Here is a 14,732-nt window from a genome sequence, read left to right as displayed (position 1 = left end):
GTATTGCTTGTGCGTGTTGTAGAATGAGACTCTGAGTCAAACCCGCAATGCCTTGCAGATTATTTCTCCTTTCAATGTTTCCAGCAGGAACGAACCTCCCACAGGTGCTCCTGCAAATGCCTGCCTGGTGAACACGTGGATCAGTGAGTAAATGCATGGAAGAACCATTGCAGACAGAAATGGAAGAAACGTAAGCCAAGAGTCCAGCAGTGACCATGCAGTCAGCACCCTTTCCCTGCCCACGAAGCCCTTGGCTTTCTTTGTTGACAGAGGCTCAGTCGTTTTCAGGTAATTGAGGCAAAGTCCCTGAAACGGAACCTAAGAAAAAGCACCCTTTCATACACGTGGGTCTCTGCATTAATGAGCCTTTATGGGTGTTGAAGACCGTAGGAGGCAAACCTAAAATAAGTGTCCTTTCCAGGAATCCCAGGGAAAAATAATCAGTGGACATCTTTCTTCAATCAAGTCTGCATTTCCAGTAATGGGGAAGCTCAGACAACTCCATTGCCTGTTTATGTAAAACATTTTGCCACTGGATGCAAGGGAAAAAATACCCATTAGGTTGGCCTTCCCATAAAACTCTCCCTCACTCACCCATGCCCTGTTATTTGAAGTAAGATTCATTAATGCGATGACAAGCTACCGGAAAACGGCACTGGAGCAAGTCCTGTGTTTTCTTGGTGACTTGCAGTTCCAGGGAAGAAACTGCACTTGACTAACTTGGAAAATATGCTTTAAATCTGACATGGAATCCAAAGGAGCGATTCCTGGATTTGGGTTGGTTCAGCTTCCTGGAGCAGGCCTGCCTGGGTTGCTACCTTTCAGAGATGTCTTGTTATACACTGAGCCAGGACCAACAGCCCTGTCTGTCACCAGCTGGCAAATGCCAAGACTGCTCATTTGTTCCAACATGACCTTGCTTGGCCAGCACACTGCAGAGAGAAAACCACACAGCCTGGCCGTGGGTGCTACAGACTCCACACTGGGTGGAAGGGGCCAGGGTGTCACTCTGCATCCAGGCACCCACTTGTTATAGGACTTGTGCAGTGGGCACCCATTTGTTCCTGTGCCCACATGCGGGGTGGCGCTTGGCCAAGAACTCATATTTTAGGGAATCCATCTTAACTATTTTGAAATCATGTTATGCTTACAGCCTGTTTGTTTCTTCATGTCCTCACTCTGCATGTATAAAACTTTTTTTGGAAATTACCTTACCATAAACTGTCATGATAAGGCCCCATTACCTTAGGGTGCATTTCTTAAAAAAAACAAGGGTATTTTCTTATAAAATCAGTGTACAGCTTTCAAAGTCAAGACGTGTTCAGGCTCAGTTCTGGTACTGAATCTTCAGGACTTAGTAGAGTTTAGACATTTTCATTCGGCCCAGGATCCACCCCAGGCTTCATGTTGCATTGATCCTTATTTTGTACTCATTAAAAATAATTCTTTGGGGCCAGCGCTGTGGCATAGTGGGTAAAGCCACCACCGCCTGCAGTGTGGGCATCCCATATTGGTGCCGGTTCGAGTTCTGGCTGCTCCACTTCCAATCCAGCTCTAAGCTATGGCCTAAGAAAGCAGTAGAAGATGGCCCAAGTTGTTGGGCCACTGCACCCACGTGGGAGACCTGGCAGAAGCTCCTGGCTCCTGGCTTCGGATTGGTGCAGCTCTGGCTGTGTGGCCAATTGGGGAGTGAGCCATCAGATGGAAGACCTCTCTCTTTCTCTCTCTCTCTCTCTCTCTCTGCCTCGCCTCTCTCTGTATAACTCTGACTTTCAAATAAATAAATAAATCTTTAAAAAATCATCTTTTTATAAAAACGATGTCCTTGTTTATTTGAAAAGCAGAGTTACAGAGTGAGGAAGAGTTAGAGAGAGAAAGAGATATATCTTCCATCTTCTATTTCACTCTCCAAATGGTTGCATAAGCTGAGAATGGGCCAGGCTGAAGTCAGGAGCCAGGAATTCCTTGTGGGCCTCTTGTGTGTGTGGCAGAGGCCCAAGCACTTGGGCCATCTTTGGTTGCCTGCCCAAGCACATAAGCAGGGAGCTGGAATGGAAGTGGAGCAGCCAAGACTTGAAATGCTGCACATATTGGATGCTGGTTTAACCTGCTGGGCCACAGCGCCAGCCTCCTCATTTATTTTGATGCCTACATTACTTTACAACTGGCTGCAGGATACCTGTTCAAGTTGGTTACTGTTTCATTTTGAAATATCTCATACTTCTTGGACTAGCTGCTTATTTTTTGTCTTAAAGATACATTCTAGGATTATGTTGTACATATTCAGCCCCAGCTTTGAGATTTTTGATTTTTACAAAGATTTCTAATTCATTTTATAGGAAAATAGTATTTCAAATTCAGTATCTGAGACAAGGAGTGTTAGAGTGTTACAGTTTTAAGAAACTCTCCATGGATACAGCTAAGAAATATATGCATGTATGGCCATGTATATGTATGTGCACACAAATATATGCATACATAAACATATTTATTTGAAAGGCCTTCCACGACTTAAGTTCTTAAAATGAAAACCTACAGAATTGCAAGCAGGGACAGGTGCTGTGGCATAGCGGGTAAAGCCACCGCTTGTGATGTCAGCATCCCATATGGGCGCTGTCTCGAGTCCCAGTTGCTCCACTTCTGATCCAGAACTCTGCTAATGTACCTGGGAAGGCGGTGGAAGATGGCCCAAGTGCTTAGGGCCCCTGCACCCACATGAGAGGCCCAGAAGAAGCTCCTGGCTTCAGCCTGGCACAGCCCTGGCCATTGCGACCCTTTAGGGAGTGAACCAGTGGATAGAATACATCTCTGTGTATGTTTCTCTCTCTCTCTCTCTCTCTCTCTCTCTCTCTTTCTTTCTCTCTCTCTCTCTTTCTCTCTAACTATGACTTTCAAATAAATAAAATAAATTTTTTAAAAAATAATTGAAAGTGAAATTAATATAAAACATTGTTATTTAGTTTTAATTATTTCTTGATTTTAGAAGCAGAGAGACAAAGAGAGGGAAAGGGAGAGAGGGAAGAAGGGAGAAAGGGAGAGAAAGAGACATACAGAGAGAGAGAGAGACAGAGAGAGAGAGAATGAGCTCAGGTCTACTGCCTACAATGGCTGGGGCTAGGCTAGGCCAAAGCCAGGAGCCAGAAACTTAATTCAGATCTCACACCTGAGTGGTAGGGCCCAATTACTTGAGCCATCATCAGTGTTCCCCAAAGTCTTTATCAGTGAAAAGTTGGAGTCGGGAGCCGCACTCAGGAATGAAACTCATGTATTGTAATAGGGAACGTGAGCATTAAACAGCTAGGTTAAACACCTGTTCTTTCAAAACAATTTTGTAAAAATTTTATTCTATCCACATTTGAGCATAAAAATAAAATCCAGAATGTAAAATTTGAAAAAAGGGAAAATTAAACTGGACTCAAGAAAAAAACATAATAAAAAAAACCACCACTATGTATGTAATTCTATACCCAGACAACCTATGTATTTTACAGCAACTGTTATGAATACATCCATGGCACCCATGATCAAGAGAAAGAGGCATTTGTCGTGAATAAAGGGGACATTTTCCAGGGAACTTGATAAACTGTCTCCAAAATTAAAGTGGAAGAGAAATGTGCAAGAATAACCAAGACAACCTTGAAAATGAAAACATTTAAGAGGCTGGCGCTGTGGTGTAGCAGGTAAAGCTGCCACCTACAATGCTGACATCATATATGGGCACTGGTTTGGGTCCTGGCTGCTCCGCTTCTGATCCAGCTCTCTGTTGTGGCCTGGGGAAGCAGTAGAAGATGGCCCAAGTCCTTGGGCCCCTGCACCCACATGGGAGACCTGGAGGAAGTCCTGGCTCCTGGCTTCAGATCCACCCAGCTCTGGCCATTGGGGTCATTTGGGGAGTGAATCAGTGGGTGGAAGTCCTCTCTCTCTCTCTCTCTCTCTCTCTCTCTCTCTTCTTCTGCTTCTCTGTAGTTCTGCCTTTCAAATAAATAAATAAATCTTAAAAAAAGGACAAAACATTTAAAAAGAGGGAATTTTTGCCTTCCCTAATATTAAGGTATACTATAAACTTTTAAACATCAAAGGATGGAACTAGAACAAACAAACACAAATGTTCAACAGTCTCATTCACATATAAGGGAATCTCTTCCATGCTAACAGTGGCCTTGCTAAGAAGAGAAACCTTAGCACATTAAAAAGGTTTTGGAACAACTGGATACAGCTCTGGTAAAGTTTTTAATTAATCCATTGTTTTCAATCTTCAAGGAAACACGTTTTGTGTGTATTATAGCCCTATGTGTGGAAAACTATGCCAACAAGAGAAGTCTGCATGACAGATTCAGCAACAGAGTGTGCAGTTGCAACCTTAAATTGGACGCGTAAAATAGTGGGCATAATGGAAAAGCTGAAAATATTAAGGTCCGTAAACTCCTAAGCCGTGGAAGGTGAAATACAAGAAAAAAATTAAACTGTCAGTTAGACAATGTAGGAAATCCTGGTTGTAATAGCTATAACAAAAATTATTTTTTACAAATCATTACAAAACAGAGAACAATGCTCAAACAATCTGTAGAAAAACTGGCCATGAATACAATACAGCAGCTGAAGGGGAAAAAATAAATGTCTATTAAACATTTAAAAATAGCAATGTGTAGTCTCTTTGCTGCTCAGAAAAAATGTGACTGAAGATACAAATGAATGCTGGCAACAAGTTAGAGGTCTGACAATACAGAGTTTGTCAAACATGTGGAAAATGGTTGTCCTACGTGGGTATGTGAATTGCATGTGGCCATTTTTGCTTTAAACTTAACAGTACATGTTTTAAAAAACTGTAACCCTATGTCTGAGCCATTGTGCCCACAACATCTCTGGTAGGGACCACTATCACTTGTAGTGTTCGAAAGAACATATGCAATGCTACCAATTACCAATTTATTTGTTATTCAGAAATTGGAAAATCCTAAGTACTGTTATTATGGGGATTGCCATCAAATCCTATGAAATGGTTATCCTACGTGTATCTCTAAGGCATGCTTTTAGGTAGGAAAAATCAAATTTCATAGTAAAATAAGTAATATTCTTTTGTCAAAAGAAGATCCCCAGCAAATGCAAACGTCATGATATGGAAGTGGAGCAGCTGGGACGTGAATGATGAGCCAGTGTCCATATGGGATTCCAGCATCACAGGCGGTGGCTTACCCGCTATACCACAATGCTGGCCCCAGATGATCTGACTTTCAAGATCACATGGGAGCCCCGTGTTGGGGCACAGTGAGCTAAGCACCCACCTGTGAGGCTACCATCCCATGTGAGTGCCAGATGAATCACAGCGGTTCTGCTTCTGATCCAGCTCCTTCCTAACACACCCAAGAAAGCTGTAGAATTTAGCCCAAGTACTTGGGCCCCTGCCACCCACTGGAAGAGCAGCATGAAGTTCCTGGTTCTTGGCTTTGACCTGGCCCAGCTCCAGCCACTGCAACCATTTGGGCAGTGAACCAGCAGAAAGAAGATCTCTCTCCCTCTCTCTCTCAGACTTTCAAATAAGTAATTAGTAATAATAACAAAATATCAATTGTATGTACTGATTCTCTCCATAGATCAGTGGTAAATTATGTCACGGAAAAGAAGTTCCCCTTATTTTAGCAACTGTCTTGGTCCTTTGGGAATAGTGGATGACATGGGATCCAGTGGGTTATCAGTGGAGCAACCAGGATAGATAAAGTGATTTGAAACACAGTCCAATTGTATACACTAAGAAGGGAGAGTAGGCGGCACCTGGCTCATTAGGCTAATCCTCCACCTGTAGCGCTGGCTCCCTGGGTTCTAGTCCCGGTTGGGGCACCCGATTCTGTCCCAGTTGCTCCTCTTCCAGTCCAGCTCTCTGCGGTGGCCCGGGGGGGCAGTGGAGGATGGCCCAAGTGCTTGGGCCCTGCACCTGCATGGGAGACGAGGAGGAAGCACCTGGCTCCTGGCTTCAGATTGGCACGGTGTGCCAGCTGCAGCACACCAATCGTAGCGGCCATTTAGGGGATAAACCAATGGAATTAGAAACCAAGAAGAATCATAGTAAATAAAAGTAAAATAAACACACAAGGGGAGATTTAGATAAATGAAAGTGAAGATAGTTCCAATATAATATTCATTCAATTGGACATAGTGTGTGTCATGAATGCTATTCAATGACTAAAATGTTGCATGTCTAGAAAGTCATTTATTGACTTCAGTCATTTCCACATGCGGTATTCACACAGATGACATTCCTGGCTAACAGAGCTTTGCATCAAATAGTCTACAAGTTAAGTGCTCAATGAAAAAGACACTTACTAAATTAACCCATGTAGGGGCCAGCATTGTGGCTCAACAGGTTAAGTCACTGCCTGAAACCTCAGCGACCCATATGAGCACTGGTTTGAGTCCTGGCTTTGTTCCACTTCTGATCTAGCTCTCTGGTACTGCACCCAGGGAAAGCAGCAGAGGTGGCCCAAGTCCTCGGGCTCCTGCACCCGTATGGGAGTCCTAGCTATTGCAGTCATTTGGGAAATGAACCAGCAGATGAAAGGAATCGGTCTTTCTCTCTCTGTCTCTGTTTCTCTCTAACTCTGCCTCTCTCTAACTCTCTCTCTAACTCTGCCTTTCACATGGATAAATAAATCTTTTTTTCAGAAGATTAACCCTTTTACTCCCCATTGTTCCTGATCAAGAAGTGCAATTTGTTGCCCCAACGCTCTTCTCTGGTGTAATCAAAGAGAATAATGACAAAAACCAAACTTCCTGGGGTCATAGAATGCAGAGGACCAAGAAGCACAGACAACTCTGCCAGAGTAGAACAAGGGCCTGGCCAGGGCACATCCTGCTCTCCCAATGAGGGGGCCTTCTGAGTACCTGTCAGTGGAATTGGGAACTGCTGCACACCTCTGCTGAGTGTGTCTTCTGCTCATAAGAAATGCTCATGGGATTTCCTGTCCCTAAGAAATGCTCACGGGGACTTCCTGTTCCTCTCCTTGAGCTGCCGTGGGTGTTGGCAGGGGTTCATTGAGGTTGCTCCCTGGTCATCTCTCTGTGTCCTGCACCTGTCCCCTAGGGATGAGATGACAGTCATTGCCCAGGCAGGCTGGACTTTGAGCTTGATGCCATGGCTGCACATCTGGCTGGAGTCCTGGCGGAATGCAAGGTGTGTGGCACCTGCCCTTGGAAATGAGGTGAAGAGGAAACTGTGATTGGCCATTGTCACTGCTCGTAAATATTCGATTTCTCTTCCAGGCCTGCAGTAGGAGTGAATTCTCCACATATATCGGTTCAGTGGTCTGTGGCCCTGTATTGCTCAAACAAGATCAAGCCAAAGGCGTCTGTGTCCCTCCACATGCTGGTTCTAAGGGGCTGATGCCCTGTTAACTGTACTCTTTTCTGTGCTGAGATTCTGTGTGTGCTCCCACATCCTGCAGTGGGGGCCTGGGCCAAACACAAGCCACGGTGGCTGCAGTGGGCCCAGCACTTTAGGAAGGAGAAATGGTTGTGTACAACCACTGGGGGGATTGTTTGTTAAAACAGCACAGCCTCACCTACGCAGACAAGTTCAGTGATAGTGGTATTTTTAAATTAAAAAAAAAATTGCCATGGAAGATTACCTAGCTTTTAAAAGTAAGGGAAGATCAGGGAGATGTCTGGGTATGAACTGGAAGAAAATGCGAATGATTTCCCTTTGGGAGATGCCTGTGTGGGGAAGCCACAGGGGAAATGGGACTTAGCCCAAGCTGCTTTGTGAAAGTTCACAGTCATCCAAAAATAACTAGTACAGCCCTCAGCACAGCAGGTCATGAAAAGGAAGACTTCCTATCACTCCCTGAGCTGGGAAGAAGAGAAAGCCAAACACCAATCAACTCTCACAGTACCGAGGATTAGCTCCTTATTTTATTTACTTATTTATTTTTAACTTTTTTCTTTTTAAAGGCAGAGTTACAGAGAGAGAGAGGGAGAAGCAAAGAGAGATCTTCTATCCACTGATTCATTTCCCTGAGAACTGCAACAGCCTGGGCTGGACCAGACCAAACCAGGAGCCAGGAGCATCTTCCGGGTCTCCCACATAGGTACAGGGGCCCAAGCACTTGGACCATCCTTGGTTGCTATCCCAGGTGCATTAGCAGGGGGCTGGATGGCAAATGCAGCAACTGGGAGTTGAGCAGGCTCCCATATGGGATGCCGGCGCCAAGGGCAGTGGCTTAACCACTGTGCCACAACTCTCGTCTAAAGATTAGCTTCTTGGACTTTTCTTACTTTAAAACTCTTTGTGGTTGAAAGCTGCACCAAAGAAAAAAAGAGTATTACTTCTTTCCTCACTACCAGGCAGCCAAAACTGCTGTGTGATAGGACACTTAGGGTATAAATAAATGTGTTTATTAGTTTCATTTCCTTGAAAAGCAGAGAAGCAGAGGTGGTGGGAAAGAGAGAGAAGGAGAGAAAGAAAGAGAGATCTTTTCATTGATCAGTTCATTCCCCAAACACCCTCAACAATCAAGGCCAGGCTGGAGCCAGGAGCTAGGAACTCCATCTGTGTCTTCCACATGGATGGCAGGGGCCCAAGTACTTGAGGTTCCTGTCTTGGTGCAGGAGAGAATTCAGACGTGAGACAAGAGAGTCGTGGTAAGTGAGGTAGCAAAGTTTAAAGAAGAGAAATGCACCTGCTATGCCAGGTAGGCATGTAGGGAAAGTAGTGAGTGCCCGCACCAGCCTGCATTGAGACTGAGGATTTTATGGACATTGTTTTGGGTCCCCCCATTTCTTCTCCCTTTCTCCCTCTTGTGGGAAATTTCTGGGTGGGGGGTTTTCTGGATGTGGAGTTTCTAAAAATCCTCCCAGGTCCTTTATCTGCCCAATGTTATGGCCCTCTTGGAGAGTCCTCTAAGCCTCCCCAGTGGGAGGACTGAAACCCCTCTAACAGAGCAGTGACTTCAGATACAATTGTGGCTCCGGGGGCCGGGTGGGGAGGTGTTTGGGTTAAGCCGTTGCCTGCAGTACAGGCATATGGACACCGGTTTGAGTCCTGGCTGTTTCATTTCCATTCCAGCTCTCTGCTAACGGCCTGGGAAAAGCAGCAGACGCTGGTACAAGTGTTTGTGTCCCTGCCACCCAAGTGGAAGACCCAGAAGAAGCTCCTGGCTTCGGCCTGGCCTTTGTGGCCATTTAGGGAGTGAACCAGCAGATGAAAGATCTCTCCTGTATCTCCTTCTCTCTCTCTGTAACTCTGCCTTTCAAATAAATAAAGAAATCTTTAAAAAAAAATCACTGGTCTGCTTTCAGGGCTTGGTTCCTCTTCCATTGCATATAAATTCATTTTCTTTAAAACTTCCCATTGCCTTCGGCCCTTCTTACAGACATAGGCTAATGTCTACCAAGCTGCCTTAACAGAACCATCACCTGCTGCCTCTCAGGATGCGAGAGCAGGAGGCTGGATTGGAAACGGAGTACCCAGGACTCAAACTAGCACTTCTATCTGCAACGTGGGTGTCTCGGATGGCAACTTGACCCCCTGTGTTATAACGCCTGCCCTAATTGTGTGTCCCTTTATGTTCCTCTGAAATAAGTATCAAAATGAAATTGTTAAGTGGACCAAAAATAAAGGGGGGGGATTTAATGGACAACCAAATGAAATCTTTATCAATGGTTGAGCTGGAAACACCATTTTTGGTAGCCAGCTACAGGGGGTCCGTGATCAAATGCCTCCTTTTACTCACATACATTGAACTCTTTCTGTGGGGAGCAACCCGGACTAGACTAAGTTACTGGAATTAAGACTTATTCTATGCATCTGCTCTCCCACAATATGGCGCTGGGAGAGGAGGAAACAGCTTCTACACAGCTGCCTCTCGCCAATTTGATTGAGCTGCAGGAGCTGATCTTGCTCCTGATTGGAGGAGAGCAGCGTACTCGGCGTGTGGGCAGCAGAGTTGGGATTGGTGGAAGAGGACTATAAAGGAGGAGAGAGACAACATGCACCAGGAACATCTATCTGAAGGAACACCTGTGCAGCCCCTGAGAGAGCCGGCCGGCGGTGTGCTGCTCCCCCACGGAAGTGGGGAAAGTGGCAGGGGGCCCGCCCCTCCACGGAGGTGGAAGGGACGGTAGCCAACCCGGGAAGAACCAGCAGCAAACCTGGGGAGGGCCGAGCAGACAAAAGAACAGCGCAGGATCCTGTGTCGTTCCTCCGCGAAGAGGGGGAGCGACATAATGGTGCCGTGACTCGGATAGGAAACCTAGGCAGGGTTTAGTGTCGTTCCTCCACGAAGAAGGGGAGTGACATCTTTCCAATGTCTGTTGACTCTATGATTTAAATATTCCATTTCTTCTCTCTTCTCCAACTCTAGTGGCTTAATTTGACACCTTGTTATCTCTTGCTTAGACCATCACCCCGGGCTCCTCCTAACTGTAGATCTACATCTTCCCCTGCAGTCCCTCTGAAGCTAACGCAGATTCTGCACTTCCCTGGTAAAGCTGGGCTTCAGTTTCAACAGAATCAAACCCAACCCCTTAGCAAGCGAAGGGACTCTCACCTGGGTGTCTGTAATGACCCCAAACTGTCCTTTTCTTTTCTCCTTCAGCATCCTAACCTTGGGCCTGGCCACACATCTGCAATTGTAAAACAAAAACAACAACAAACAAACAAAAAACTCCCTTCTAATGCAGAAAAGCTACAGCCAACAACATCCAGATAAGAGGGGAGCTTATGAGCCCTGACCACTTGCCTCCTCCAAATTTCCTATCAAATAAGTCTCCTTTAAATTCCAGAAACCTGTCTGACCACTTTCCCCAACTCCCATTTTCTGCTTTAAAAAGGTCTCTTGCAGACTTGCAAGTTGGGAAAGGCATATTGGGGATCACAGAGAGTCTGGCGTCCCCGCCCTGGGGTGGCCTCTCTGTCTTGTGTGAACCGTCCTCTCTGGTGTATTGATGGACCAGTGGAGAGCAGCCAGGACCTGATTTTGTTCTGATAACTATGCTGCTTATATTTTCCAGTGAAATGTTATAATGTGTTCCTTACCAAACACCGTTTCCTGCATCACTTAGCTTTGAGAACAATCCCCCGAAACTAGTGGGAGGTGTTGCTGTAGAACCCCCAAATGTGGTTCTCCTTGCCTGATAAGCAGCAAGCCACTCACTGAACTCGGGGTTGTGGAGAGAAGTAGATACTTATTTACAAAGTGTAGAGCAAGGAGCAAGGTAGCTGGTGCTAATTCCCAGACTCCCCAAGGAATCAGACACTCAGGTTTTTATAGATTGAAATTGGGACTGACAGGTGCGTGTTCAGGTCCTGTCCAAGTTCCTGGTTGGTCAGTGGTGCTTGTGACCTCCCTCTGATTGGTCAGTGATGCCAGGCTCTTTAGGAGATTATGAAGGCCAAGTGGACTTCTGTTGGACTGGGAGAGAGGAGGAATAAAGCTAAGTGGTAGTTACCGTCTGCCCCAGACCTGGAATTCCAATGATTTATTTGTTTGAAAGGCAGATTTACAGAGACCTGGAATTCCCTTGAGCAAACCTCTCTGGACAACATAGGCCAAATGGGTCTTATCTATGGGAAAAGCAAATGACTCCTTGAGTCTGGTGAGCAGAACCTAGTTGGGCCAGCTTGATGAAGGACAGCCAAGGACACCGTGGGCTAAGGGAGAGCAAGAGACTGTGTCCTGCCTTTACATTCTAGGGGTTTGGTGCCACTCTGGATGTCATAGACACACATGAACTGTTTCACAGGACCCACTATGGCTATCATTGGCCTGAAGACCTTCCACACATAATAAACTTGATGCCCCTTTACTACTCTCCATTAAGCATCTACCAGGTACCAGGCCCTGTGCTAGACACTGCATGTATTCTTTTATTTAATTCACACAACCTTCTGAGACAGTGTCTTCGGGGTAGTGGACAGTGGGGACATCAAAGTGTAGATAAAAATAAACTCACCTTTGCACAGACTATAGATTTGAGAGCTTCAGTGGAAGCTGAATCTTGGTCTGGGAGGGGGGAGGAATAAAGCTAAGTGGTAGTTACCATCTGCCCCAGACCCGGAATTCCAATGATTTATTTGTTTGAAAGGCAGAGTTACAGAGGAGAAGGAGAGACAGAGAGAGAGAGAGAGATCTTCTATCTGCTGGTTTACTCCCCAGATGACCACAATAGCCAGGGCTGGGCCAGGCTGAAGCCAGGAGCCAGGAACTTCCTCCAGGTCTCCCACATGGGTAGCAGGGGCCCAAGCACTTGGGCCATCCTCCACTGCTTTCCCAGGCCATTAACAAGGAGCTGGATCAGAAGTGGAGCAGTTGAGACTAGAACTGGTGCCCATGTGAGATGCCAGGGTAGCAGGTGGTGATTTTACCCACTGTGCCACAAATGCTGGCCCTTCCAAAGTCCTTTAACTTGAATTCTGCATTAAACCAAACTCAACTCAAGTGCCTATTTTTCTGGTGTTGTTCAGGGAGAATTACTACCCAACTGTCACCTGTGGTGGCTGGCTTTTCTCAATTCCTTTTTGCCAACAGAGTAATGAGTTATAGTTCAGAGAGATGAAAGTAGGGATGGTAAAGCAAATGTTTTATTAAGGTACATTGCAAGGGAAGAATAGGCCAGTAGAGAGAGCACATGGCATGCTTTTACCCTGGCTTGAGGCTTTATCCCTAAATTAAGAGGGATGTTTACAGGTGACATGGCCATGATGTTCACGACTGGCATTTTTGATTGACATCCGAGAATTGCATACCTTGAGTTCTCTGTGCATGTGGCTTCTTAGCTTGCATTGGGAGTGCCCAGGGTAGGGATGGAGAGAGTACAAGATTAATGTTATTATAATGATTGTGTAATGAAACAAGGCCGCTCTAGTGTCAAATGGTGTCTCCCTGTGCATGTGTCATAAAGTAGACTTTTCTGGTTTGGCTGAGTTCCCATGTTTTATCAGAACATTTTAACCATAAGTTAAGCTGCAAAGTGGGCAGTCCTTGATGGATCCCAGAGAACAGCAGGTTCTCTGGCCCCTTCCAGTCACTTGTGTCCAATATTTACCTGACACAAGTTCCCCCAAGATTGTCTCACAAAACTTAACACCTTGCAGTCATTTGTTACTTGCTTCTCTCTAAATAGACCACGAGTTCCTGGAAGTTAGGCAGTGTATCTGATTCAACTTGGAATTTTCCCATTGGCCACCATTGTTGAGCATATTGATGAAGCCAGAGAATGTAAATGCCGATGGAACAACAGACAGGGACAGTGTGAGAGTGTGAAAGAGTAGACAAAGGAGAAGCAATGCAGGTAATCTCAGACAGGCAAACACCGCACCACCCTGTGAATGTGGAGGTACTGTTTCACTGGGACAATCTTTATATTCCCACAGAATGGAAGACGGCCTGGGAAATATTAGCAATGACAGCAAGGCAGGACACTGAAGAGCTGAGAGCAGACACAGCTGAGGCTGCTTGGATCTGATTTGTTCCTGTAAATACATATTTGCAAACATCACAGGCTTTGTGGCCACCCCGGGTGAAGGCACAGTGACACATTAGCTGGTAAGAAGACTCAAAGTAGAGTTATTTAATTAGTTCATTTATTTATCTTTAACTTTATTTATTTGAAAGGAAGAGTGACCCAGAAAAAGGGAGAGATACAGGCAGAGAGAAAGTGGCTATCACTCCCCAAATACTTACAACTAGCTGGGCCTGGCCCAGGCAAAAGCCAGGAGCCAAGAACTCCATCCGGGAGCAATTGCTTGAGCCATTGCCTGCTGCCACAAGTTTACTCACCAGCAAGAAGCTGGATCAGAGGTGGAGGTGGGACTGGATCCCTGGCATTCGGCTACTGGATGCAGGCCTCTTAAGTGACAGCTTAGCCAGCAGCACCCCAGTGCTTGCCCCTAAAGGGAGATAGCATATTGACTTTGAGCAAAGATTATTTGAATAAAAACATTAATCAAGACAGCAGCATTAGAGAATCTCAGACCCTTTAAGGGCCTTGACCAAATAATACTTTCAACACCAGAAAAGACCTTTTTTTTTTTTTTTAACAGGCAGAGTGGATAGTGAGAGAGAGAGACAGAGAGAAAGGTCTTCCTTTTTGCCGTTGGTTCACCCTCCAATGGCCGCCGCGGCCGGCTGGCCAGCACATCGCGCTGATCTGAAGCCAGGAGCCAGGTACTTATCCTGGTCTCCCATGGGGTGCAGGGCCCAAGCACTTGGGCCATCCTCCACTGCCTTCCCTGGCCACAGCAGAGAGCTGGCCTGGAAGAGGGGCAACTGGGACATAATCCGGCGCCCCGACCGGGACTAGAACCTGGTGTGCCAGCACCACAAGGTGGAGGATTAGCCTAGTGAGCCTCGGCGCCGGCCTGGAAAAGACATTTGAGCACAGATAAGATGTAGGTCGAATGGGACACTTTTATTGAAGAGCACCATAGAGAGAGAGAGAAAAAAAGTACCAAAGTAATCTAATTCTGGAAGCCAGGGCCAGAGTGTTCTCTAGTGCAGGGGGCTCCAATCGAAAAGGAAACAAAGTTGCTAAGCTAACAAGGCCGCTGGGCCGGCGCCGCAGCTCACTAGGCTAATCCTAAAAAAACAAGGCCGCTAAGCCTTTGCTTAGCACTTCCGCATCCCAGTGACTCAGCATTTCCAACAATCCAAGATGGCCCCCGGGGGAGGTACCTAGCCTGACAGGAGACTTCCGTATTCGTGAACAGTATGTGTCCTCGGCTGTGATAGGCCCTTGAGGGT

At 46.0% G+C, this 14,732-nt stretch overlaps 1 long non-coding RNA gene across 2 annotated transcripts; it reads right to left on the bottom strand.

Moving 5' to 3' along the window:
- Nucleotides 1-10,535: 10,535 nt before the first annotated feature.
- Nucleotides 10,536-14,714, bottom strand: LOC149127905 (uncharacterized). 2 transcript variants are annotated; one of them, XR_016230086.1, is made up of 3 exons: nucleotides 14,441-14,714; nucleotides 13,770-13,879; nucleotides 10,536-10,614 (listed from the first exon to the last, which is right to left on the bottom strand). It is a non-coding gene; the product is annotated as an uncharacterized LOC149127905 (long non-coding RNA). The 2 variants fall into 2 exon arrangements; XR_016230085.1 differs by lacking the exon at nucleotides 10,536-10,614 and adding an exon at nucleotides 11,224-11,402.
- Between the last annotated feature and the right edge of the window lie 18 nt (nucleotides 14,715-14,732).

This window comes from Oryctolagus cuniculus, chromosome 2 (genome assembly GCF_051225735.1).
Source record: "Oryctolagus cuniculus isolate XC-2025 breed Fujian yellow rabbit chromosome 2, ASM5122573v1, whole genome shotgun sequence".
In the NCBI taxonomy this organism is placed as follows: Eukaryota; Metazoa; Chordata; class Mammalia; order Lagomorpha; family Leporidae; genus Oryctolagus; species Oryctolagus cuniculus.
Note: the sequence above shows the minus strand (reverse complement) of the source record. Positions and strands in the feature narration are given on the sequence as shown.